We start from the raw sequence: 26,984 nt of genomic DNA on the forward strand, positions 1-26,984 counted from the left end.
AGTTTTGTCGTTAATTGAGAGTTTTTACTGCAAGGTCATTGAGTTCATGAACCAATAAATGCCTTCAATATTGTTTCAAATCTAACCACCTGTCATTTAATGTTCAAGAGTCAATTTAAATTAATTTAATGGTTAATTAACCCAGTCTTATAGTGTAAGTAATCATTAAAATGGCAGTTAATGTTATGCTAGCTCATTGCGTATTGGTAAAATAATATACCTACAACGAAGCAGAAACCTGCAATACATAACACAACCGAACAGTGTATATAATACTAAAGACAACCGATTTCTCAATACCACAACATGACTACAGAGCAGACACACTACAAATATGAATAAAACATATTCAACATTGTTACATTTACCGATTACGGTATTGTGACTACATATTATGTATGTGTACAAATCCGGAATCGAATCCAATCCCCCGAGGAGGGGAACCCAATTATTTGGTTTGACGCTTGCGAAGCTGCGGGAACTGCTTTCAGATATAAACCGATTACAAAACTTTGTGATACGATCCTTTTTACGACACTTCTTGTTTTGGCATTTTCTTTTGTAAATTCCGGGAGACAATACCTCCGGCTTTGTGTTGTCTGTGCTTGAGGTGAGGTTTCTTATTACATTTTGTTACGACATTTTATTATAATGCAAGGCTTTGTTGCTGAGGTACTGGCATCTTTCATCATTAAGTATTTGTGGTTATTCCTAGAAAGTGGTCAATTGACAAAACGTCGTGTAAAGGGTACTTGCTCTTAACCCTGCTCAGTCACAATGCTCAGTTCAGTCTCAACCGTTACCAGATTAACCTAGTTGGAACCGAGCCAAAGAAAGCACTGTGTCTTAATTAAATACTTAATTATTTGCAATTACCATATGCAAATCTTCAATAAAATAAACAATTCCAACGTTAATAATTCATAAAACAAAGCATTTTACATTTCCAACTGTACGCGGTGACGTTGTCGCGGCGTGCGGTGTACATATAGTGTGCATAACTCCCGCTCCCGGGTGGGTGGCGCTAGTGTGCCAGCTCGGGACTCCAGTGTGCGAGGCTATTTGCGATCGCTTACATTAACATAATGGCACATTACCAGCCGTAAGTGCTAGCTATTTTGAATTAAAATCTGAAGACGTACGCAATTTTAATGGCTCTACAGATATAACGTTAGACTATGCTAATATTATTACATGTTATTAGTTTGAGCAGGTAAAAGAAAATCTTTATAGGCAGATATAGGGCTGGATTCAGAGCAAACGAAATATCATGTTCAGAAATAGAATAGTATAAATATTGCTCAAAAAGTTGGCAAATTGATAATTCAGACGATCTGTGGAAGTTTTCAATCTCTCAAATCGTGAAACTTGAATAATTTCTTACATATCATCACAAAAATAAACACACTTGCTTCAGTGCCTAAAATGCGAACACTCAGATTATTAGAACTGTGCAGAACTCATTTGTGTTACAAGCATAAAGGCACATTAGTTAAATGTATGAAACATTCGGAGCGCGCATTAGTCTCCCCGACAAGTTCCAAGCGCGCGCCCGTTTACCTTTAATCAAATTTTGCTAAAGCGATCCAAGTTCCTAGAGAACACTGTCAAAGGCCTTTGTCAGGCTACAGGCTACAGGAGTATCCTCTTACTTTACACCTAATTTAAAATACATTTTATAATCACAAGAGTTATCTGAACTTAGGTACACGGACGCCTGCAATTCAAGCTCCTGTTTTCTTTGTTAATCGTTTTTCAGCTTTACTTCTCTGACATAAAGTTTAAAACCAATTCAAGAAACTTGTAAAATATTTCATGAGATATATCCAGAACAATGTGTGAACATACAATATACTCAATTATTATTCTTTATACCACGACGCGACGGTGGCAAGAAATCTCACGTCTCACCTGATAGTAAGTGGTTATAGGAACGCTTGCAACACTTGAGGAATTACATGGGCCTTGCTGACTCTTAAGAAACCTATTTACTCTCTTCTTGAAGAACTCCATATTGTATCCTACTAGCAGTAGTTCAATTAATATTGAACTCTTCCACGATATTAGAACGAAGATCAAGTGTGAGGTTACGTTATTACGAATAACTTAAGAGAAAAGAAACTTAAGAAAAGCCTCGCAGTGTTCTCAACCCGATGTTTACACGGCGACATAAATAGTAACGTTCTATAAAGACTTCGCGAACAAAAGTTTTTCTTTTATTTTCACGTCGTTCGTGTGTATAAAACTTTATTTTTATTCCACCCAAGACTGACGTTTATTTGATAATAACTTTTTCTAAGCAAACAAAGTTTCTTTGCCACACACATGAATACATCGCTGAAAATAATAACAAGCTTACATTTTGCACGATGAATAAATTACAAATTATACGGTACGGTATGGAGTACCGTGGAAATATGCCTTCAGTACATTTAATTTAATATGTAAGGAGATTGATAAGAGCCTCTTTATGTATTTAATTTTATTCCAGAAATTCAAAATCCTAATTATAACTTTACCTACCGGGGTTAAAAACATTGTATTCGGAAGCTACGCTCTAACTACTACTACAATGTGAATACGTATCACATTTACTCGGTACTTACAATAATACAATCGGAGTATAATATAGAAATAATCTAAACACATTCAAAGAATTTCTTTCTCAACACAAACACAACACCATAAGTTACTTGACACCAGTCACGCCACAGTACGCAACTGTTTTTATTGCTTCACTAGTACACGTCGGGGCATACGATTTGCTTTACAATATGTAATTAAACCGGAGGCGTGTACAGGGAAAACCTGAATTTATTACACTGCCAACCATTTTTTCGCTAAAATTATACGTTTATGGGGAGTTCCGTTGCCGCCTTTCATAAATAAGAGCAGTTTTCATGTTTTTGCGTCGGTACAGGCGTGGCGCTGGTGTAGCTTTTGGTCCTTAGGAAAACTATTGATGTTTAAACAAGACTACACTTATTGTGTCTGTCATTGAACAGTGTCTAAATACAGATTACAAGTGAACTGTAGACAATACAATAGTACAAACGGCATGCGGGTCCGAACAAGCAAATAGCGGAGGTGTCAATGAAGCTCTATTCTCAGACTGTCGGGCGAACCACGTGCTCAGTGCAGTGCACAAATGTCTACACTGTTATAATGTAGCAATTAGACATTAGACCTTCAATTATAAGGTCAAAGAACTAGGATCATACGAGTATGATCCTATATGGCGTATAAAGCGTGAGTATGAAGTTATTAAGTAACAGAAAAGGACCAATTGAAAATATAAAGCCAAAATCTCAACGCAACTGCAGTTAAGACAAAAAGTTAACTATCCTATATCACATGAGATAAATTTCAAGAAAGCTCAAAGTTGAAGCTAAGTATGATCCCAAATACCAAACAGAATAAATAACTCATTCAAAAACAATGAAATCAGAAACAAATTAGCAAGAATCTAATTCATGAACACATCGCCGTAACAATATGAAACACATTAATCTGAAACATTGCAATCACAAGGTAAATCCTAACTCGGATGTTAATTTAAATCCTGAAGGCTGTAATGTTACTCGCGTTGGAAGGCTCACGTGCGATATAATAACTTTAACTTCAAGTTACGAGGCACGTTTCTTGATTCGTTTCAAAGTTAAGCGCGATCTAATGCTTAAATATGTTGAACAAATTCTAAATGAGAGATATGATGTTAGAACAACAAGCTTCCAAAAATCACATTGATTTTACAAATGCGTGCAAATCGGTGTTTCACAGATAAGATGTGATTCTGTTCAAGTTAATAGGAGATTCAAATAGATCATGATAATCTCTATGTAAAAAAAATCCATATCAACAAATACTTAGAAATGTAATTGCTAGAGTAAATTCCAATGACATACTTGAAGACAAAGACAAAGTACTAGATTATAAGACAGAAGAACATTAGCACAAAACGTAGGAGCCGGGTGACATCAATCTGATCTCATACGCCCCACATACTGGAGCACATTAACAGTTAAACGCTTCAGAAGACGTGACTTAATAACATTTAAAGATCGCAATAAGATAGGGGAGAAAATAATTCAAATGGGGGATGATATCATCTTAGGGGATGACGTCACGGCGCCCCATATTATACCAGCAGATGGAAGTAATTCGTAACACTCACGACACGTAATGTACACACAAATACAAACGAACGCAGAAGGTTCATAGAGAAATGTGAAACGGTTGGAAGATCTTGTTTCACTATCAGTAATGATGAGCAATCACTACAGAGACGGTAAGCAAACAACAATCACAATATTTTCTAAAACTTTATAGTGACTGGTAACCGAGCAGTTTCAAAATTTATTTTAAATGGGTAATGGCGGAAAAATGACGTTGACATTAAGTTTTCCATTCAAGATTGGATTAACCCAACGCAGAACTACAGCATATAACAAATGTTAAGCAAGAATAGCCTGTCCAGTTGTCCACTATTACATGACCATAATGGTCATCTATCTTCCCAAGCACCATGCGGAGTAACCCTTCTCACTCCGCCATGCATGAGGATCGCGTGGGCACCGCCGTGTCACCAATCACTGCTCGGGTTTAATTTGATGTGCGACATGACCTTGGCCCGGCGTCCAAGATTTACTGCTCGTCTGAGCTACATACTGTCCAGTCAAGGGCGATGGAACAATTTATTTGCACTTCATTTCTATGGGTGATCTATGCAATGGACCCTTACCAACTTGACCCATTTCTGGAAACCTATTGCCCAATATTTACTGAAGATTAAAGAATCTGATCTTAGATGAATCTCTGTATAAAAATTGTGTTCCTTAAATTAGGCAGGTGTCAGAACAAATGGCTTGTCTTGATTACACCATTAGACAGGATGTGTTTAATCAAGTCTTGCACACACGGCGACGTGGCGGCGTGTCGTTATATGAGCGACATTAGTAATCCCTTCTATTATTCATCCTTCAAACTAAAATCCTGACTTGGAACGTTCCTCCACCGCCACCCACGTAATGCGAGTGACGTCATAATCCTACACATTTAATTCCTAAAACCAAGTCCATTTGCAACGAAATCCGTCTGTATGTGTATGTGAGTCTAGTTTTATAAACTACACTCCATCATAGTTTTAAACATTCTGCTTTGGACGTAAGCCTCTTAGGTTTAAATGAATGTTACGAACATTTAACTAAGCTTCCTATTTAATGAAAATACAACATAAAATACCGCGTGTAAAGGAATTTTCATTCAAATTTTTCTTCAATAACAAAACCGATTATACTGTTATGACTGATAGAGTTACGTTTAGCAACATTCATCAAAGTATATCAATAAATAAAAACTCGCTGAACGAAAATTTAATCAGTCAGTAAGTAACTGCGGGGTAATGGATCGCCATTCCCATCGAAGCGTTCCATGAAAAATGGATAACCAATTTGGGACGTTATCGTATATACAGAAGCGAACGCTTACCTACACCAATCGAACACTCCATTAGCAATTATTAAATTTACTTACTAAAGTAACACTTTGCACAGAAGCTATTCATTCAGACAGCAACAATATTTGCAAACAACAGTTCCAAAACGATAAGAATGAATTCACGTCACTAAATGAAAAAAATGGGACGTGTATCTGTCACACTAAGCACATTATCTGTTAAATTCGTAGAAAAAACACCAGCGTCGTTTTATATCCAGCCCGTCACGTCCCGATGTGTGTTCAATGTCAATGAATTTACAGAAATAAAATACGAGTCTTCTATTATCGTGTTCAAACATTTCAGTAACATTAAATAACATCTGAAACGTTACGACTGAAACCCAGAACTTGTCACAATCCGCCATCGAGTGGCGCCGTCCCTTCTTTATCAGAAGCACTATAATTCCACTCGGTCCTCGCAATCTGATACCCACTTGCCAACACCCCAATCCGAACGGCTATCATTGTCCAAGCCCTTGAGGCGTTGATGCTCTGCGGGACGGAGCCGACACGACAGCGACGTCGCATCGACACTTCGTCACATATAAAAGAGAAGCGTTGAACGAGGTCACGCGATACCGAGGTCGATCGATGACACCACATCGCTTTTGCACAACAATCACGCACTTTCTTTAATCTAACGCTTAATTGAGTCATCTAGACGATTTAGGAGCCGCATTACTTTGATGGACCGAATTAAATGTCCCACGGTAAAGACACTTCTTCTGATTTCTTAGATGATAGCAGATTCTTTTAGAAACAATCTTGTGATTATCGTCTTTACAAAAGCGCTTTTTAGAGTTGCCTGAAGTATCCTATTTAGTATATTATATTTACCACAACGTAGAATTCTGAAATTGAATTCTTAGAACGGCGTCACTAGAAAGCTAGAAATGTTTGCACATTTTCTTGTATTAACCTCCAGGATAGCCGCAGTGCAAAATTCTGTATCTCGATGCGCAAGTAATCCTATCCGGTTCAATGGATGGTAATTTAGATATTGGGACTTCCAATTTGACTCGGATAATATAATCCGATAATATTTGCTCGAAAATTCGAAGTTACAATATCCAATTACCCCCATTTACCATACACTCTCGTATAAAGGGAACCATACCATTTCCACAGCGAGCAACCTCCACAGAAACTAATTACACACTTAATACGTTTAATATTCCATAATTTGTCTTCCTTACAGACTTCATCCCGAGGCATCCCTCACATGGGGCACTCCGACCGGTTCATTTCCATGCCGCATGCCGTTAATAATGCTTGCTCGGTGCAAATAAATCACCCGGCTCCATGGTGGCCCAGTGACCTCATAACCAGCACGCGCCTAATCTCCAGCAAAGGGTTCGACGTACTCATATTTTGGGCTAACCGTTTCATATTATCGGACGTTTAAGTTTATGAGAACATTCTGCTAAGATAAAAGGAGGTAGAATTTTATAAGAATTTATATCACAAGGAAATATATAGGGATCGAAGCTTATTTCGTAACACGTAATAATCGTATGGACCGACGAAATTGCGCTGGATTTTATATCTCAAGCTTGGGGTGAACGTTGTTTATGCTTTATTGTGACCGAGCCGGGTAGAGACTGCATTATGTGCAGTACTTTAGAGAAGATTGGCTATCATATTTCACTTTATAAGGGCAGCTTGCAAATATTGTTCTAATGTAATCATGGTTTGTGAAGGGAACATGGTGCCATAAATTCCTGAATACACCCATATAAGTCCCAATTATTCCCGTTTTGAAGGCATACAAACACTGGATAATCACCGTCGTAAATACTGGCCATCCCCATCCCCGCCGCGAGTCATTACCATGGCAATACAACAGCCGCCGCAGATAAATCACTGAGCACCATGATTGCCCCACTGACCTCCATATCTCGGTGCTAAAGGGTACCGCTTCAGATGGGGACGTTAATATTATTGTTTGTGAAATTATCACCCGAAACAATGGAACTTGGAACACAGTTTTTTGTTTCAAGTAGATTCAAATTAATTGTTCTGTGTTGTTTGATTGTAAGGGAGCTTGTTTCGATTAAATACTTTGAGAGTAATTGGTAGCTAAATGATAAGATGTGTTCAAGTCTCCGTTTAAACATTATCAAAGCCCGTTCCTTCGCCCTCTTAACAGTCAACTACTCCAACAAGAGAGAGAATATTGCTTTGTTGACAAGCCAATATCTAGTTATGCAAAGTGCACTGTTTCCATGTCAATATAAGAACGAAGAACCCTCTCAGCTCTTAGATTTCTGCACACGCGCATCGCTTCAAGTGTAATTTAATCATCTTCAGCGCGATCCATTTCAAGATATGCATGGCTCTTCAAATTCCCATACGACAGCTAAAGATAGCCGATCTGATTAGCATTTTAAATAAGTCCAACTACAAGGGCAAGTTCGCCATCACGATGGCCTTGAAAAGGTCAAAAGGGTACTTGATCAAGTAATTCAGTTGAGTGTCGCAGGGTGGATGGTACTCGTATCGTATCCAAGTACTCACATTTATCCGATTATGGCGGAGACGCAGTAAAAGGGTTAATTTTGAGTGTTTATAAATTTTCAGTGGCGACAGGTTCTAGGTCAAGTTGAGCCCTCTGCCGATACTGAGTATCAAGTGGATTATTTCGAGAGTAATAATTTAATTTTAAGAGAGAAGCGGTTCTCTTTAATTATCCTGAGCAGATACTGTTGGTAGTTAATATTGTCTAGAAGTATTAATTTAATTACAATAGCAGTCTAGTCTAGACATTGTAGATGTGAGTTTTTTCCCCATTTAAATCACTGCTTCGAAGCAATTAACGAAGTATGCGCTGCACACATCACGAAAAAAAGACAATTATAAAGTAGTTACATCTAACAAATGAGTGATCTCGTTGCAAACGCATTTAGTTTTCCTCATAAAACAACAGTTTAAGGAGTAACAGAGTTAATGTGTGCAGTAATAAGACTCATTATCGTGTGCAGCTGATGTTATAGAGAAAGTGTCAGAGTTACCGCGGCGCAGTACTAATGACTAATTATAACGCAGTTAAACCGACATATTGACGGTTAGCATTTACTCATTTGTTTTACTCAGACATCTGTTTTCTAAAACAGCAAATACAACTACAGGATTGAAGACTGCTAATTTCGTAAGCGATTTTTAATCCCAAACCGACTTTGTGATCAATCCAACGTTTACATGACCAAAGAGCTTTTCACAAGATACGGGACGCAAGCGATAGGAAACGAATATAGTACTATAGTTACACTGTACCTACTAGTAACTACTAATATAATATTAGTATATTTTGAAGAAACATGTAATGACATAGTAAGCAACAAAACTCAAAATAAATATTCACAACAACCTAATACACAACACAATGACTTGGGACACAAGGTAAAAAAACAACAAATCAAGTAAAGCCCTGCAAAGAAAACAAGTAAAGTTTGTTTTAATTAGTATTCAGAGGGCGTCTGGTGGCACACGGAAACAATTATCGTGAGTGACCCGGTTGTGGCCACTTTAAGAATTTTGTCGACTTTGAGGCTTTCTTAACTTATAGTTTTTGTTATTACGAACATATTTCTTGTAAAAAGTCATTTAACATGTATTAATCTTGCCTAAGAAAACCCTTTTTTTAAAGAACGTCCAGTAAAAAAATAACTGTATAAAAAAGAAAAAAAAAGGGAGTTTGTGCCATTTTTGGCCAGATTCGTGCCATTTCTGGCCACGGTCGTGTGCCAGTTCTGGCCATCAAAAAATACAATAAAAGTAATCAAAATTTATTAATTAGATTTGACATTTTAGAAACAATGGTTTTCATTTAGTCTGGAAAATATGAAATATTATTACTTCACTTGAATTTAACTTACAAATAAAGAGATCAACATTTATATGACGTTGGTAAAAGCTGCAAAGTAAACTGACCTCCCTTTGTGTGAAGGCAATTTATTGCATCTCTGAAAATGAAAAATATGTGTTTGTTGATATGTAAAGCCAAGGAAAAATAATAAATAAATTACGATAAATGACTAGAAGTGGGGCATTTATGTACAAAAGTTTTGGCCAGCCGTGTGGCCAAAGATGGAGAAATTCATAATTTTGTCTCCATTAGTGGCCACCTTCTAATAATCCCACTTCAGAAACATATGGCGACAAAATAACTTTAGTTCCACTTAGACAATATATTCTTCATGTAGTATTAACATAAACTTCCAAATAATAAGCAAAGATTAAAAAAATAAAAACCAAATCCTCACCCGCTCGCCTTAGCCTTTTTGTTAAGATCTTAACAATTTCACGCTCAACTAAAAATAATGACTTGTTGCATCGAAGTGAAGTTTGACTTATCAAAGCTGCCAACGGTATCAGTGTCTCCAATATTCAATATTTTAAATACTGTACACAACAGAGTAATTTATTTGTCCATGCCTTAGTTATAAATATTTGAAGGCCCAAGTGGCCACAAAGGGGTCGATGGCCACAACCGGGTCACTTGCCCTACTGAGGGCGCAGGGAGGGAGGGACACCTTGATCCTGTATCGATGAGGATAATGGAGGACATCAAGAGAGGAGGTTCACTTTCTTCATTACCATTTAGTTGAGGGAATTATGAGAAACTTTCTTATTCAAGGTGATGATGATTAGACACAAATAACCAATATGACTTTCCTTAATAGCCTATTGGCTTTACCGGTGCTTTTTTATATCACTACATAAAGTTAAAAGTTTGCCTGTCGAACTGTAATGATGTCGATAGACCGTATCTTGGAAAATCAGTGCATTTTAAACATTCCAAAATTTTTACACAGCACGCAAACAAATGGAATTTGCATTTGCATAAAGTTCTGAATAGACCCGACGTCGACTAAATCTACGTCCTTCTCTTTGGTTTCATTCAAAACAACCGCAATCTCTATAACTTTTCTTTCTCCTCATCATAACATGACAGCCTTAACAAATTGAGTTTCTCCAGATCTGATTGGATGTAAACTCCAGAGGTCCAGTGGTCATGGTTTGATGCATTGTCCTATCGCAAGCTTCAGTAACAGATAACAGATGACGCCATCTTGCCCGACCCGACCAAACATACATCCTTCTCATCGTCGAAAGTGGACATTTAATCTTTTTGATTTATCGTTGTGAATATTCGATACGTTATCCTTGCTACTTTTCATTTTATGGAAACAAGATTCCGCAACAATCTATATTTTGAAACGAGCAAATAACTTGAGACGAGCAAAAGCAACAGTGCCGAAATATCGGAAACTCATAGACATAAATAAACATGGTAAATATCCCGTCTTTAGTCCTACTATTAGCAAATAACTTGCCGACAATCAGGTCTTTGATATTATTTGCTGTTTCTCTTTTAAGTAGTAAATATTCACTTAGAGCAGCTTCAAGGCTTAGGGCCTTTTCTACTCAGGCTATCTCTCATCCGGAGCTGCAGACTATAGGTGGGTTTACCGGGGCTCCAGCTCGAAAAGCAAGAGTAGGAATGGGGTGGTTTTTAGTCAGTAAGAGTCTGACACTCCCTCTCGCATCGCCCAAAGCGGGAGAAGCCATTGGATGATTTCCCCCTCTTAAAAAATACAAAAACAGGTATCTCCCATGGACTAATAGACGACAATAGCTTTTAAATGTCAAATAAGTTTACATTTGACATCCATTACAGCAACGCATTGTGTTTACAATAAATCATTGAACAACACATAACACTATCAATGTCTGACCTTTAAACTGAAACTATCGCTGTAACTTACAAATTAACATCAAAACTGGCCATTAACCGAAATAATTAACGATTAACGACACAACAAACTGTTTTTATTATATTCGTTGACACGCGACCAGTTCATTGTATCATTACTATTGATCCATTGATGTTATACGAGCAGAGCCTACAACGTGGTACCACCACTTCTGGGGTACAACTTAGACACGACAAAACAGAAAATATACCTACTTTAGGCAAAAGGCAAAATAAACCATAACAACATAGGCACAAGTCAGGAAATCAAGGTATCGATTGAAATAAAAAAACTGACTATCTAAGTAAGGAATCTTCCATGACAGTTCCATTCACAGAGGGTAATGAATGACTGTAGTAGAACAATACAATAGAAACATGTGTTTTTACGTGAGCGAGTCCATTCCATGTAGTAGTAGGTAGTGTGTGTCGTCAATGGAGTAATGAATCAATTCACAGATACTACGGACAGATAATCTTTACTACCATCACGTGAATACCATGAGAATTATATTTATAACTTGTTCATGACTATTTTTGTATTCTTACAACTTTACTTGTAGAACAAGGAAAACGAAGATTATTAACCTTTCTGTCGTTAAACAGTAACAGTGCTGATAAATTTTAAACACAATTTACGTTCATAAATATCTACGCTCTGCTAAAATACCTTCCTCATTCAATGGTAATTTCACATTTCTCCAATAAAATACCATTTAAACAAACAATATTATGCAAATGACACCTTAATGTAGAAAGTGCGAGCCGTTCCTCTCATCTCAAGTAATGATGATAATAACAAACCATCATCCCGCAGTAATTGTTATGGTAATTACAGGAGAGGCTCCCAAAGTCCTTTGAATTCAGATAAAATTCGAGTTTCAAGTAATGCTGATAAAGTTTGCCGAGCATTCCGTTGTCGAGAGCAGGAGATATTTATGTTATTTAACGGTAATGAAAATGTTTAGGTATTCTAAAGTGTTTCTGAGAAATTAATGTTTTAATATGAATTATAATTTCTGGCGCCAATCAACCAAATTACTTAGTGCTCCTTTTTGCGCTTTTGAAACATAAGTAACACAAGAATGGGCAAGTATCCGTCGATTTATTGACCAATTTCTTATAACAAGTAAGGCTATAAACTTCATAAATGAAACCATTACAAGCTTAACAACAAAGTAATGACATGTCGACATCCCTAATTAGAGGCTAACAAGAAAATAGTAGCTGTCAAAGTTTGGCGGGAAAGGTCCGCCATCTTGGCTTTGTGTCCAATGGGACCGAAATTTGAATTAGGACCCGAACGAAGTCCCGAACACACTCACGATAAACTTTAAAAGACCAATTTCTTTGAGCAGAAAGACTAAGTATTTTCATCTTAAAAGAGAATATGTATGAAGAGATACATCTTGTTGAAAAAAAGTTGTGAATAAAAGGAGTTGCGGTGTTTAGGTAGTTGTTAAGAGTTTTCGGAGCGCTAACCGCCCGAGGGAGAGAGGCTGCTTAGATATTTATGAAGATCGCTTCTTGATAATGATGGCGCGAAAATACTTTTTCAAGGTTACATCTAAGTTTAGACGTAAAAGGTTTGACCTATTGTTTAATTTATCTATTGATAGTTTTAAATAATAGTGAGAATCAACTTACTTTCAGCAACTATGATTTATCAACCGTAATACATCATTTAAATTCATTCTAACGAAGCAAAACTTATCCATTGTTATCTCCATAATTCCAGTTTAGCATTCCATTTAACTAAGATTATACTCACTATAAATCATCGGGTGGAGATTACAGCTAAGCTTACCTGTAACAAAACAGACAGTTATAGAAATTGATTAATTCGATGTAAAGCCCTCGTCACAAGGGAACACGCAGATAAGCAAATGTCAGTTAAATTGTGAGATCTGTTATTGTCTCGTTTATAACAGCTATTAGAAAATGTCGCCAATTAAAATCACCTTTACTAAATTCACTACAATGATCTGCTTTAGTTTTTAATTGGCGTATTTTTTCTGTTATTGTTTTTATTTGAAAGGGTTTTTACACAGCAAAGTTAGAACTTCTTTAAGTCTTTGACTGTCAATAGAAAACTGTTGAAGGCAATTCTTCCCCTAACGTAGGTCTTTGGTTACCCCCATGGAGTTTAACGTGTTAATAAAGTATCACTTTCTTTCTTATTCTTTCATAGTAGGTTTCTACAATATCATTGGCAAACAGCAGTCTTACACAAGTTACCTGTGACCTCTAACAATAGGCACACCGCCTAATTACATACGTACGAGTTTCCATAACACAATTAGTGGCAAAAGGGGAGTGTCTGTACATCTCAGAGGAAAACCAAGCGAGATATTACATGTTCCTAAGTCCACAGTAATATCAAATAACACGAGCCGTGTTTATTCAGTTACCCCTAACTAATCAGTATATCTCATTTGTCGGAGTCGGGTTACTATTATCTCATTAAATTAATGATATGATACAACATAATATTATATGGTATATTTGAAACATTTGTCTGGTGGTTTTAATTTAAGGGTCGAAGATGTAATCTTTAATATTGTTATCCCTGACCAAGGGTTCTTTAAGTTTTTCAGCTGTGAAATATATTTATTTTTTCATGGTGTAAGCCGGCAAACGAGCTGACGGATCACCTGATGGTAAGCAATCGCCGCCGCCCATGGACACCTGTAACACCGGAGGCGTTACAAGTGCGTTGCTGGCCTTTTGGGTGTTAGGAATTTAAGGGTTGTTGGGGATTGGGAAGGGGGGTAATTGGGTCTTCGGTAACCTCACTCACAATCACAACCAAACACATTACAAGCATTTTTTCACGTCGATTTTCTTTGAGTTCTTGGTATCACGCCGGTCGAGAGCTGAAGCATGGCACACTTAGAATATGAAGTCTCCATTAAGCAGTATGGTTTATATACATAATTTTTATATAGATATAAAAGACGTTGTTATTGCGCAGAGTCCACGCTTAATCGACAGAATTTCAATTTGTCAGTTTAGTAAACACAATTAGTGTGACGCAAGTATCGAACTTGTTATAATTTAATCAATCAACGAGTTTATAAGTTTAGTAGACCAGCGAAATATATTATGATCAAAGGAAACTTTTAAATTGGGTACATCTTGGGGAAAACAAAGTTTCGTAAGGGCTAAATATATTAAACATGCCTAAGGAACGCTGGGGACCTCGGACACGTTATTTGACTAAATAATTTATCATAGCATACTTGATTAGTATTCAAAGAAGATATAGAAAGAAAGGACAAGGAGTTTTCACTTTAAAGGATATAAATCTGGTACTTTTGCCTCTCAGTCTGCTGTCTAGGACAAGTACCTAATAAATTACAGAAAAACGATCACTAACACTAACGTAATTCAGAATAGTGTAATCAACTAATCACACTCTTATCACAATAAATGCAGAAAATGTGGTACTTTGTCCTAAGTAACTCATAATACAGATTGTACACTACATTTAGAAAAGACAAAGGACATTATTTATCGTAATCTGACAAACAGAACTAAAGTTTATTTGCCGCGTATTTGTAAGAGCTTATCTAACGGGACAATGGCGGCCACCGGGCAGGCTTACAAGGAACTTTGTGTACAACAACAACCATTTAAATTATCTCACTGTTCGTTTCACAGATCCTTTCACTGCCTCCTACTTTGTTTACAAGATATAAATACAACATTAATTTGTAAAGGATTTCACTTGAATCTGGACCGAGATTTATTTACATAAAGGATTATATCTTTGTTTCATTGGTTGAATTGTAAACTATCTACTAATCGCTTAACAGTTAAGTGTGTACCTAGTAACTAACCAATCCAAAATCAAGAATAATTAACTGTATCTTTACTTTTTAAGAAACATTCAAAATAAATATCGTAACTGAAATCGGGAAAGCGGTGCCAATCAAATATATCTGTATTGAATGAAAACTGAAACTTGGCGCACACAATGACAAGTGAGCCATAGTTGTACATAAATATGGCCGCCCTTGACATATTTGGAACACGTCCAATATGCGTTACTTTCTCCTTTTTTCCAACTTGTCTATGACAAGGTCGGGGTGAACGAACTCAGTGATTGATGTCACTTTTAGGCGCGAAATATTCAACAGATAAATAATCAAAATGGCTGCCCTAGAAGTCGGGACAGTCTCGGAGGAAATTGCAGACTGAGAAAGGAAATAGGATGTGGGAAACTAAGAGCGAACTGTTCTAGTTTCGCAGGATCTTATTATATTTTTTTAGCGAACGATTCATCATAACACCTATAGACTTAATACCAAATTCGCAATTCGCAGTTTTACTGGAATTATTCTTTTCGGTCTTAATATTAAACATATAGACTGTAGCCTTCCTCGATAAATGGACTATCCAACACAAAAATATTTATTTAAATCGAACCAGTATTTCAGAAACTAACACGTTCAAATAAACAAACTCTTCAGTGTTATATATTGCGTATAAATTAAGTTCTACATAGATTATAACCTTTAAGGGCAACCTGTACCCTTAACACAACTTCACTAACAGACTGACAGATAACTATCCAAACTTCACGTTTCACCTAAATTTTACAGTCTAAAGCATAGTTGTAGTTCAGTCCACTTTACGTCAGGAACAGCATACGTGATGATGGAGTTGAGGGCGGCCGGAAATTGGCGACTATCTGGACGATATACCGTCAGTAACAGGGTTATTGCTGCGCGCTACCGGTGTCTCCTGTCTCGTGGCGAGTAGCGAGTAGCGAGTGACCTTTCCGAACGATTGCTCTAAGTTATTGGGTTATTGGCGAGTCGTAATTTAGTTATTGGCTGGTTATGTTAGCTGACGGTCACGTTAGGTTAACCTAGGTTGCGAAACTCGATGATCTTGACACCGTAACTTAAGGTGAAGGAAATAGGTATAGTATGAAATGTTAACGACGAGAAGTTGTATGTCTTATTGTATTTTTAGTTTTTTATGGATTAAATTAGATACCTCTCTTTTCAATGCCATGTTATTTCAAAATTATTAAATTTATCACATGCCTATGATCCTTCCTCTGTATAAAATTGGCTGAAACAGATATAACAGCTGATGTCATTTGTGTCATGATTTAAACACAAAATTAATTAACTGCGCACTCATGGTCATTTCAATCAAAGATGGGACTCCTTCACTCAGCACTCAATACTTAAAAAGTTATTTCTGGAGGTCAAGTCCTCAATATGACAGGACATTAGTGAAAGTTCCATTTTATGACGGTTCAGAGTTAAATATAGATGCCAAGAACTTGGCACTTTATGTACAGATAATGTGATTGGCAAAAATATTACAACGATAACGTCATTTGTCATTTAGATGAAAATATCTCGTTATAGACTCTGGACATTTAACTAAGTTATAATAAACACTATAAAGATAATGATAGTTCGTTAGCATCGATTTTTTCATACAAATAAAGATATATTTTATTTAAAATTAGTCAAAAATGGAGGTTATACGTTTTACTTGTGTATATGTAGGTATGTATGTTTGTGTGCGATTATTTCGCAGTTAGCTAAACTGTTTTTTATAAGGGTTTCAGCATAGTATTTTTCAGAATTAGGTGACAGTTCTAGGAAAAAATATTATTACTTATCAATATTCTTTGTATAATTTTTCAGTCAAGCTTTAATACAATGCGTCAATTATGAGCATTTTAAAACAAACTAGTATTCCTTATCAGTTCAATAATTTGTAATTCAGATATCAATTTACCTTTCTCTGATAACGTCTCATTAGTACAATCAGTGACATAATTAAGTAAATAATTACAAATATGTGTTACACTGGATTTCCACAATAAATGCACTTTCTGTCTCGTTCCCCCACAACGTACAACATATAATTGATATAATTTATCTAACTCTGGTACTGCTGGCTGATTTAATCGTTATTTTAACGGGAAATGTATTTTATAGTTTAGTTTTATTTATAAAAATCGAGTTATTATTTTGTGTGGTAATTATACAAAACTGGTAACTTGTCTTCTCCATTTTAATTACAGGGTTCGTAATTTTACTTCGTAAGACATACATAATCGCACGCCCGTCTCCCATGAGGGTAGGCAAAGACAATGGAACGCCAATTGCTACTAATTAATTCTCAATTCTCAATTCTTTATTGCTTGCCATAATGTATTACAGGTTGTTAGTATATAGATATTAGTCACAATTATGGACCCTGTCGGACACAGCAAAATAATAAAATACCTAGTAGGAGGAGGAAGAGCACTGTGTTTATATTCTATGTATTATTAGTTAAGTAGTTAGTAAAATCGAATAGAATCGTGCATACCTCTTTCGCTTCATCAACAGTCATCAGTCTATCCATTAGTCTAGTCCATTAATGGTAGGTAGATTGAACGATTGGTTGAATGGACTAACAATCCCTTCTTTACCTCACATTGTCACCCACTGAACTGATTTGAAAACTTAACAAATGCTTTAAAATCTCTGCAAGAGTTCAAGACTGCATGCGCACAACTTTATAAGAATGTTTGTTTTTGGATATGAAAGTATGTTTAAGGCACAAATACACATGCAAATCAATTTCAAATCATCAGTCAAAAGTCCCAAGATACATAGATAACAATTATTTTACGAGCATCAATAAAAGTCTACAGCAATCGCCATTACTTGGCGACACACACGATATTTTACAACGGCCCACATGATTCGCTGTGGCCCCCGTAACCTTAACTTTGGCGGGATATCAATAAACTTGTCCGGAAATATGTCGCAGTCACGCAAATACGTAAAGTTTTAACCAGCCTGACTGACTGATGCCCGAATACTCGAACGTCAGTCAAATATAGCCGTTAGTTAAGTCTAACTTAAAGATAAGCATTGCTCAAATATAACTGGAATACTGAAACGCCAGTTAATTCAAATTAAGTTGTAGTTAGCTGAGCAGCCGTTAAATGTTTGCTTTATGGCAACATTCTATACAATAAGCATGTTCTCGATTACAGAATAAATTATATATCTAGACACACGGCAGTGTGTCCGCCAAGTTCGAGCAAAAAAACCGACACACCGGCCGTGGGTTATATTACACGAACCATTTCGGGCCAAGTTCGACCCACCTATAACTCAAAATCTATTTTATCTACGCATATGAAATTTCTAGTATCTGTCGAGATCTACTTACTTATCTAAAATACAAAATTTCATTTATGTACCTATTGTAGATCTTGAGATATTGACGTCAGAAAATCGCTATTTTTACTATACACTCACTGACTGACTCACTCACTCACTCATCAAAAACCTAGACCACTTCCAATGGTCGTATTGACTTGAAATTTGGCATGGAGGTAGGTCTTTAGGTCAAGGTAAAGGAAAAAATCTGAAAATGGTCAAGTGTGAGTCGGTTTTAAAAATAATGAAGGTGTAAATTCATACCCCTAAGGAACTAAAACAAAAAAATTATCTATATCTTCCAATGGTCGTACCGACCTAAAATTCGTTAGGAAGGTTTGTATTTAGTCAAAGTAAAGTAAAATAAGAAAAAGAGAAAATAAACCTTACAAAAATAAATGAAATCCCACCCAAAACATAAATGTGAAAGGCTGCCAAGTTCGATAATATTGGAATGCTTCGCCTATAAAAGAAGTGAGATCTAAATAAGTACCAAGTTCCATACACAGACCTCAGTTAAAAATGATATAACTTGGCAAGTTTTAATAGAAAATTATATACTTGACTCATTGCGTTTAGTAGGTTTATAACAAAGTGTGTGAAAACTTAAAAGTAAATTATATATTCGTTTCACGCAGCGTGATTTGATCAAAAAACTAATTCGATAATAATTGATGTACTAAAATTGAAATAATTTGGCCGTAATAAATTTTATTACATTCATGTACATATTTTACTAATATATATCATAATAAAAATTATATTTTTAAGTACCTACACCCAATTATAATATTAAGTTAAAACATAAATTATTACGACTAGATTATCGTGTGGTGAAACGTAAAAGTCAATTGACTTTGACATAATTGAATGACACGATGCGCGCATTGGATGCGCGAAATTGTCTCCTGCTTAAAATTGTTCATTATTATAATTCGATTTTTGTTATGGAAGAATAAAAGAAGCGTGGGTCCAATTATACGATCGCTGAAAATGATATCCTTTTAGAGCTGATCAAGAAGTAATTATGCAATCAAACTAAATACTTAATAAACTTAATACTTGTAGGTATAACTGTAATCTGATTTATTGCAAAATAATGTGCTTTTTGCTATATTTACAGATATAATTATAGTATAGGGAGCACGGTGACCAACGATACAAGACACTCCCATCCCATCGCCGCCTATAGTGTTATAGTTATAATAATAAAACTATTTTAATATGATTGAATATGTGTATTTATTGCCATAACCAGTTGTATCTACCAGATTTTGATTGCTATCCAGACTGGGTTGAGCAATTTGGGTCTCCTCCACCTCAGTATAGGAAAGAAAGCATCTTAAATAAGCTCGTCTTGCCTTCATCATCATCATCATCACTATGCCAGTATTGAACAATGGCACGCTATTGTGCTCGATCTTCATCTCTCCATCATTACCAGCCACCTTGCGGATATCGTCAATCCACCTAGCTGGATGGCGCCATACACAACGTTTGCCTGAACGCGGTCTCCATTCCAGAACAACGGTCATCAGTTCTTCGATAAAAGTAACCGACCCACCGCTAATCCTTTGGGCTACATCAATAGCTTTGGTTCTCTGCCGGATCATCTCGTTACCTTCAAAAAGACTTCGAGCATAGCACAACAAAATCGTCTTTTGGAAACATGAAAGCGTGCACGAAATTCCACATCATTATATTGTTTGAATGCATTTCAATTTCACTTCATAGTGTCATGGTGGACAACTTTCATCGTCCGAAATATAAGAAAACCACGATAGAAACATTGTAAACAGGAATTCACACGTAATTTATAATTTTTCAAAGCTAGATGATAGGATGACAAGCCGTCAAAGCGTTTAGGAGGAGGTCAGACCACCCTTACATTTGAATGGACTTTGACATAAATTTGAGACATGCTCAACTTTAATAATCGTTTCAGTATTCCATTTTTTCATTTAACTGGGGTTTGAGCATTGCTTAACTTTAAGTAGATCTTAAATAGTTAACTGACGTTTGAGCATACCAAACTTGAATTTAACGGCGTGCTCAATGATTTGAGCAGCCGTTAAATATTTGAGAGACGATTGAGTATTCGGGCATGACTCTATCCGGTATATCTGACAATCTTGGTACAGTCTAGCCACAGATTATAAATATTATTACAGTTACTTGTAGTGGAATTCTTATGCGGGCGACTAGCAGCTCAGAGATGTGAATTTTTGAAACGATGCTCGAACTGCGATCCCCAGGATTAATCCCTTAATACTTAGAAGGTAGCCTTTGTGCAGCAAAAAACCAGCTGATGATGATAATGAATCAAGGAGATTTGAAACAACTGCACTGCACACTTATTTAGCCATAACCTGTAAATGTGTATGTCATTTGTGTGTTTGTAGACGCACCAACAAAACAGGAGAAAATTCTTATGAGGGATATTAAAAAGAATGTAATCAAATCAAAGCAAACAGGAATGTAATCTAAGCGCCATCTCTATAAGAATGAGATAATACGTGTGACGTCATCGCGAGGACACGTCATTCGAAAGGCGTGTCGGCATTAAGTCAGGCCAGAGATGCGCATTATTGCGACTCGATACTACACAAGGTAAATAGGCACATGAAACTACACCAATCTGTCAAACATTTAATGAATTTTCAACCATACTGCATTTGCAACACGGTTGATAATCTATAAAAGGATAGCTTGATGTGCCAGTGCCTACACTAATAGTATCACCTAGTCACGAACGAGTATTTATGTGTACAGCTTTGACATTAAGCTAGCGACTGGAATGTGTGACCAATCTTAATATAAAATACGAATTTACGTAAAGCAAATATTACGTTTCGAATGATTTACACTAGGTTTACAACTAAAACAACGTTTGTACGCAATAATTAGACGTAACATAATTATTTAGTCCCTAATTGCCGGTAAACATTTCATATCCTTTCATGTATTAAAGTAAACACATCCCGCCAATTACGCGCCACAAATCAAATAGGTACACACGAATACTCTACAAACAAATTCTATTTGGCAATCTAAAACCCCGTAATGAGGTGAAAATCAACCGATTACCGCTATGTTAATCTATTGAATTACCGCTCGACCCTAAATAAATCTAGCCATTAGTCGGAAACTAACAAACTATCTTTATCCCAGCTTCCACTCAACTATTTTACATAAAATAACTATTCCAATTCTATTTGATTCTCTAACAGTCAGTGTGTAACAATCAATTTAATTGGATGTTATAAAATCTGTTTCTTAATTGGACTATAGTCTAGTGATTCATTAAAATAGACGTCTTTCTGCCGCACTCAGAGTAATTTAATATTTGCCTAAACTGAAAAAAAAAAATACGGTCGAATTGATAACCTCCTCCATTTTTGAAGTCGGTTAAAAAGAAAAGAAAAGACTAGGTTAAGTAACCATTAGATAACTTTGAGTATGGCAGTCAGTCAATCTTCTTTCACCTCTCATTCTCTGCACAAGTTTTCAAAAACTGCACACTAATGAAAAGTTCTATACCTTCTTTATTATCTAAGCAATTTAATACGCTCTCTGCCCTCCTTACTATAGTGGATGATGCACAAGTTCCTGAATAGTAAAGGAGCTGATGACCAGCGAGTTATGCGCTAGCTCTGTTGCAATGAACCCTTGCGTATGAATCGTGAATGCAGAACAGGAGGTGAAGGCCAGGTCAACCGCGGCGTTGACTGCTTGCCAACAGACCGGTCCACCGGCCAACTGTACGGCCCGAATGATGCATTACTGTGATCGTCACATTAATACGCACAAGTTTGATTTACGAAAGAAAACCATATACAGCAAATACTTCTGGCTTTTATTTAAAGACGTAATTGCTACTAAAGTTGCTGAATTGAAAATAGTTAAGATCTATTCTATCTCGAACGCCAACAAGCGTTTAGATGAAGTTACAAACTTCAGAATCTGCAGCCACAAGCAATAATGAACTTTATTGATTCAAAAACACAAACTGAAGTTCGCCAATGCAGTCGAGCAATTAACAACAATCCAGTTTATGAGTTTGCCAACCTTTCAGCCAAGCAGTGAGGAAACTTTCAGCTTGTAGGTAATCGGAATACTCAACAGTTTTAGTACAAAACATCGATCAATAGTATACGTTCCTAACGGCCTCGGGCCAGTAAAAAATATTTGGCAATATACGTGAATGGTTGGTGCTACCCGCCCACAATGCATGCTCCAACTATAGTAGAACAAATAATTGGGCATTCCTCTTTTATGATTGACCATTTCAACAACATTTCTGTCCATCATTTCAATTGTTAATGTTCGTAAATGTCCCACTATTATCACCAGTAATGTTTCTATCGTCTTCATGTAAAAAGACTCATCGATTCCTTATATTCTACATAGCATATATCACATACGTTGAGCAGGTAATGAAATACATATCGGTTGGAACATAAACAGTACATCACCCGGGCAATCAAGGGTCGCAACAATACAACAGCTGGCATGTAATCAAGCCACTAATAACGGGCCACACTATGTCATTACAGGCGCCATTACTAGCCGGCCCCTTGTTACTCTATCAATAATTTAAACCTATTTAATATCATACGCAAGGGGCTAAATACTTTAATGAAGGAGGACTAGGAATTATTTATTAACAAGACACCATTGATACCATATTTTTTCTTTCAGCCCTACCTAAACTAATTCAGCTGATACCTACGACAAACTGACTACAACTGCCTTTATATTTGTCGATCTTGAAATGTATCTTACGTATTTTATAAGTTCATGACAGAAAACTCCTTAGGACCTAAAGGTCTCATTATAAATGATATCGAATTAAGGTTAAATGTAGTACTCGTATTTATAAAATAAATTTTCTTATACTTACCATTAAAAACCCGATGTAACCCACATGCTGTTAATTATTACAACATCTAAGTAGATGCCAACAATGACGTGTAGTAAGTAATTGTGTCCTTGAAACAGGGAAGCCAGCCATGTAGGTGCGGAAATTAAAAGTCGCACACGCGTAAAATTGTCGGCCGAGGGAAATAGAGCTATTTGTATTACGCTGAACTATGCCCGGACACGTGGCGGATGGTGGTGAGGATGCTGTACAGAAGAAAAGATTAAGGAAGATCATGGAAAACTCCTATTAATCGCATGTCACTACCTACAAGTAAACTTTCATGACTGATAGTTCAAATAAATTACCCACTGACACATATGAAATCCAATCATAGTGTAAACATAGACCCTACAACAACAATTTGTAATGATATACAATATCATTGATAAAGAAGTCACGAAGTAATTCAACCGAGTTTAGTTAAAAAATACTTTCAGTTTACTATCCGAATCACCAGTAACTTCACCCGTTAAGGTAATAAGATTTCTTAAACCTACAAAAAGTCCAATCTCATACAAAGTTTGAAGGAATCCTTTCAGAAGAGGTTTTATTTCAGGATTTTCACTCAGTTATTCTAGAAAGATTTAGGCATATTATTTTACATCGCTGAAGTCTCACACAAACCGGCGTGCCACGAAATTTGAGTGTAATTCTGTCTGAGAAAGGATTCGGTTCGAAACCTAAAGGTCTGAAAGTTAGTCTATTCGGAATATGACGCAATACCTGAGATGAAGCCATGCCGCGGTACGTGATGTATTCAATCTGGTGCCTGAATAGGTTCCACAATATTCGGGAATATAGACGCAAATGTGATTGCCAAACAAGATGAAAGACCGTCATGTTTATGTAAGTTTTCAGCCTTATTCAATAAAATCCGAATTTACGAAGCATACGTAAAATCTGTAAAGATTTTAAGATATTTCTCTAATCGCATCATATTAAGTCTTGTTTTATACTTCAACCACAAACCAAGTCGTTAAATATATTTCGCACAACAACTTGAAGCAAAAATTAAGAAAAACTTACCTCTCCATTTTACAACCGGGCGCTCCTAAGAAACGAGATTCCTTTTAAACCCGCTTCTAAATAGTGAGGCTTGCAATATTCAACTGCACTCGTTGGCACAAGAAACCAGACAACATTCTCAAGGAAACGTACTTAGTTACTTAGCTCTATTCAATTTCTTAGAAATAGGTACAAGTTTTTCCGTACCATCTACAGTTTATCCTTCAAAACAGTTTCTATATCACATGATATAGATCAAGTTATGTGAATAGTAGTCACAGGATTTTAGTAAGCTACCTTTAAGTAACACATGCAAGCCATTATCATGTTTAAAATCAGTACCTACAGCGCAGTATTCCCTGCGTCAGTTTATGGAGCGTTGTCTTCGGGAGTAGTAAGCTAATGAGATGATAAACAAACCGTGTAGCGTAGTGCAGCGGCGAGCTATCAGCAGGAACACGGAGTGAAGTGGGCCAATGCATTTACACACGCGATGCTCCTCACCCCGCCAGGAGTTAGCAGGTAAAGCGCTGTGTTACAGCCAATTACCCTTGTTTGTGAAAGCTCTGTGCGATTAAATTCTAAGTCGAGTGCATCTATATCTTAGAATAAGTAAGCACTTTACTCGTTATTCTTTTAGATTTATGTTTATAATAGCGCAGTAAATTGATTCTGTAATAAAATAACCAGCAAGATCTTAAACATTTTTTTCAAATAGGGATCTAAAAGTCTTAGCATCAGGGTCCAAATTGTTTTAGCTATTCATTAGGATATAAAAGTGAAATACCAATATTCTGTCGCTTACGATGTTCTTCCAAAACAGGCTCTATATACCCCTAGAGTCCCAATTTAACCATCTTTGTGGTATCATAACGTCTCCTTTGAAAATTGTCAAGTAAATCACTTGATGAGTTAAGTGCCCTCTGGTTGGAGTAACAGTATCGATCGTGTCTTGAAGTAGGTTGTCCAATTAGCGAGGTAAGGCTGATCCTCATCAGGGTGACACGCATTTGTCGGATCCCTGTCTGGGGATTAGGAGGCACGTGCTCAGTAATGAGCTGTTTACAACGCAGAGAGTTCTACTTTAGCAACTATCTTGTGAAGCGGCATTACGGTTCTTAGTTTATTTTTCTTGACTTTGTGAACAGACTTTGCTTTTCACTCGTGTTTATTTGTAGCTTAGAAATGTCTTAGGTCTCAATTACCTAGGTACATAATGCAATTAATTTAGCGTTAGTATAAGGATTGGCTTTTAGTACCCACCAATTACAGTTAATAATACGAATAGGTAGAAAAATATACTCGTTGTCATGGTCACTACTCAAAAAAATTCCATGAACAATTGTATAAATTATTAAAACATTAGATTATCTCAGTTTAAGCCTAAACTCAGCTTCCAACTGCCCACATTCTGATGATAATAACTACCAAAACTTCCGAATCAGTAACCATGGAATATTAGGCAGGGAATTGACACACATACACACACATAATCCAATGCCAATAACAAATTGTACCAACATAAAACAACTCTGACTGCAATAACCTTAGAAAAGCAACCATAAAAGAACTACAAGCAGTTTATCCTGCGACCACAATCCACAATCAACAACTCTCCGATAAAAAACAAAAACACAACTGCGAAAGTTTAATTAAAAACTACCGTACAACAAACGAGAGCAAACATTAGCAAGTAATTAACCGTGCAAGCGAATAGAGAGTGGTTCGCAACAAATTCGCCGTAATGAGCCAGCACCAGCCAGGCAACCAGGTACTCCGGAGGGCCCTTGTATTTAGCGAGCGCGAGGGTCCCTTTGACGGTCCTCTCGTGTTTCAGCCGGCTGCCACACAAAAACCGACGAGAATTGGAGCGGTTTTTTAAAACAACTGATTTTTGCTGGTGCCAGTAACATTGTACAGTGACAGGCATTTGTAGAAACTACTTATTTATGCAATGTTTGAAGAAAGATGAAATAAAATTCCTCGCTCTATGTTCACAACCATAGAATTTTAACATTATATGGAGTTTTTATCTAATATTGAAAATTCTACGGAATTGAAAAGAATAGCTGATAGTTCCCAGAATCGTCTGTCCATACATTTTATTTGCTTACAATATTTGGCTTCCTCCCTAGACATCAGTGTGTCAATATACCAGAAATGTTTGTAAACATTACACCTGCGACAGCGAATATATCACTGGAATAACAATATGTCGATATGTTATCAGTTTTTATAGCTGAACTTGGAGTTTGTAAATAATTCTATCAAAGTGAATGTTTACTTATGTCTGATGGAAAAACCTGGCTAGAGTAAAACGCGGTCTTGCTTTCTCAAGACTACAATAGAATAATACAAGTGTTGTAGCGTTTTGACGTAGTTACAATTTATCCAGCACTAGTATAGCTGGAGCTGCGGACTACTTAGCGGGTTACCGGGGCTCCGGCTCGAAAAGCAGGAGTAGGAACGGTATGGTTTTTAGTCAGTAAGAGTCTGACATTCCCGCTCCCCTGAGCTAAGGCGGGAGAAGTCATTGGATGATTTTCTCCCTTTTTTATGTTTAATGGGCCGACGTTTTTCCCTCCAAGAAAAGCACTAGAATAGGTACTTC

General features: G+C 36.6%; 1 protein-coding gene and 1 long non-coding RNA gene across 9 annotated transcripts in view; one reads left to right on the forward strand and one right to left on the reverse strand.

Annotated features, from left to right (window-relative positions):
• LOC118276434 (syntaxin-binding protein 5) overlaps nucleotides 1–26,984 on the reverse strand; it is a 208,234-nt gene that overhangs the window by 172,011 nt on the left and 9,239 nt on the right. The gene's annotated exons all lie outside the window — the stretch shown is intronic.
• Nucleotides 18,873–19,677, forward strand: LOC126912959 (uncharacterized). Its single transcript, XR_007707580.1, has 2 exons — nucleotides 18,873–19,465; nucleotides 19,568–19,677. It is a non-coding gene; the product is annotated as an uncharacterized LOC126912959 (long non-coding RNA).

This window comes from Spodoptera frugiperda, chromosome 31, assembly GCF_023101765.2.
Source record: "Spodoptera frugiperda isolate SF20-4 chromosome 31, AGI-APGP_CSIRO_Sfru_2.0, whole genome shotgun sequence".
Taxonomy (NCBI): Eukaryota; Metazoa; Arthropoda; class Insecta; order Lepidoptera; family Noctuidae; genus Spodoptera; species Spodoptera frugiperda.